Source organism: Apis laboriosa, unplaced genomic scaffold, assembly GCF_014066325.1.
Source record: "Apis laboriosa isolate Shangri-la unplaced genomic scaffold, ASM1406632v1 scaffold125_cov141, whole genome shotgun sequence".
Classification (NCBI taxonomy): Eukaryota; Metazoa; Arthropoda; class Insecta; order Hymenoptera; family Apidae; genus Apis; species Apis laboriosa.
The window spans coordinates 614948-617741 of NW_025221145.1; the positions used below are offsets into that span (position 1 = coordinate 614948).

The following is a 2794-nucleotide window of genomic DNA, read 5'->3' on the forward strand; positions in this document are numbered from 1 at the left end:
TATATATATATATATATATTTATATATATATTATATATATATTATATATATAGTATATATGATACTACTATAAGTGTTATAAACCTATTATTTTATTTGAAAAAATTGTTTTCCATCTTTTATAATCTGTAGTCATTAAATTACAATTGTAATTTTGATAACATAGTATTGAAAAATAGTCAAATTTTCATCAATAAGTCAATTTTGCCTTTTTAGAATGAATTTGAACAGTAAAAAAAAAAAATTATATAATATGTATATATCTATATACATATCTCCAAAATTTTTTGAATTTTCGAATTGGGAATCTTTTTTTTTTAGTATTAATACATAGTGGTAAATATATTTCGAATATCTCGAAAAGTAAAAGAACTTGTCTATTATACGTTCAAGAAAAAATTGTTCAGATGATTTTCGACAACACATTGACGATATATTTTAAGATTATATCGTGATGTCTTTTAAAGTAAATGATTATCAAAAAAATTAATAAATTTATATATAATATAATAAAATTTCCTTTGCTTTAAAAATCTTCTCTAAAATAAAAATATTTTTATTTATCACTGATATTATTTAAATGTTAAATAATTTTCTTTTTAATTTGCATTTTTATTTTTTTTCATATTTGAATTATGTAAAGTTGATAAAAATGCATAAAAAATGAAACTAATATATAACATAAAGAATTTTATTATATACGATAATTTTGTCTTATATCTCATATTCACTCAGATTTGTTCCAATTTATATTCAAAATATTTATCCTAATAACCTTTATATAATCATATAATTATACTTTATTATACTTTGGCAAAACAAATATTTTTTAACATGAAGAAATATCGCAATATAAATATATTAACTAATTTTTTTCGAGATTTCGCGATAATTCGAATTAAAAATCTTAAGAATTTTAAATTGTTAAATTCAATAATTTAAAGAAATTGAATTATTATGTCATAAATCAAAATCTTCATCATCGTATAGATATATTCTCCATAAATATTATATTACGAATGTGAAAACATATACTTTTAGAATGAAATATTTAATATACATAGACTTTAAATCTAATTTATATCTTAACTCAAATCCATATAGATATGCATGTATGCATATATATGGAGAGAGAAAAAAAATCAATTCATATGTATCAGCAGTTCATATAGTAAAAATTTAAAAAAAACATAAGTAAAAGAGAGTAATCTATGAATTGGCTATTACAATTTTTTTATTATATTTAATTTCGATTGTTATAATCTTGAAAATTTGAAATTAAATGAGATAAAATTATAATTTTAAATTAAAATGTGAATAAAATTAATTGTTCAAAATGACAAAAGTTTAATGAATAAGAATGAATAATAATGAAAAAGAAATAGCAAACTATAGTAAAATAAAACTGAACAAAAAAAAAAATAAATAAATATAAAATAGAGAAAAAAATATTTAAAAAAATATTATTATAAATATTAGAATAAATTGAATGAAGAATACATATCTATATTTAATTTTCGAAAAAAGTTGTTATTGTAAGAAATTAATAATAACGGAATTGATTTGTATTTAATTTTTAATGTTATTAATAAATTTGATAAAAAATTTTCAATATATATATTTACTTTTATGTTACACTCTTATATACTTACACAACATACATATATTCAGTCATGCTCTTTTTCATATTTATGTTAGGAGTCATTCGTGCCTTAATTTTCTTATTATTTGTCTTTCTCATTCACATATTCACAAAGTAATCTCATAATTAATATATAATATTATAGAAGAATATAATAATAATATTAGATTTATTTATTATTGAAACATGATTTTAGAATAAATTAAATATACTTTTTCGTCTTTTTTATTTAAAACTATATAAAATTATAAAAATAAGTTTACTTTTCTAATCAGTAATTCTAAATTCATTATGAAACATTTGATTTTAGGTCATTGTCTAAACCAAAACAACCGACGAACATATGTAAAATACATATGTAAAGATCAACCATTTTGATCTATTAGTATCGCGCCTAAGATACTTATCAACAGATACAATGTGCCCATATTAAATGTTGTTTTTTAACATACGTATCAAATATTGAAGATCGATACGTTTATTGTTTATGTTGGAAATTTCTGTCTATGATTTTATATATACATATACATACATATATTTGAACATTTATATACATACATATAAACATTTTAATATACTGAAATTAATAATAATATACAAAGATAATATACTGATATTAATAATAATGTACAAAAATACATTATAATGTGCTGTTTAAAATATTATTCATATTTGTAATGAAATTCTAGTTTATTATGGATGTTAGCGTGAACGCGATTTAAAAAATGATATATACATATATATAAATAAAACTTACAAAATAGGAGGAAAAGAAAAGAAAATATCTTTTTTGCTATGGTATTGTAAATAATCTTTAAAATTTGATCATATTAGGATAAGAATATAATTAGCAGATCGTGATTATAATAGATGATTAATCAACTGACTAAAAAAAAAGATACTAATTAAAACAAATTCGATTGTTTTAATAAATTGTTTTAATTAAAAGTAATTAAAACAACGTATAGAATTTAATTAGTCACCTACATTGCGATCTGCTATATTTTTTATAATTGAGTGATATTATAGACTATATTTGTTACTCTTCGTTTTATGTCAAATTATATAATATATTATTTAAATAAATAAGATTTATAGAATTTTGCGAAATGCGATATATAATCGATAATCAATACAACAGTTAAAATGTTA

General features: G+C 18.4%; 1 protein-coding gene across 1 annotated transcript in view; it reads left to right on the forward strand.

The window, feature by feature from the left end:
- Positions 1 to 2021, forward strand: part of LOC122720310 — a 348706-nt gene extending 346685 nt beyond the window's left edge. The window contains 1 exon segment of the mRNA XM_043946929.1: positions 1953 to 2021. The gene's annotated coding sequence lies outside the window, so the exon portion shown is untranslated.
- Positions 2022 to 2794: the final 773 nt, after the last annotated feature.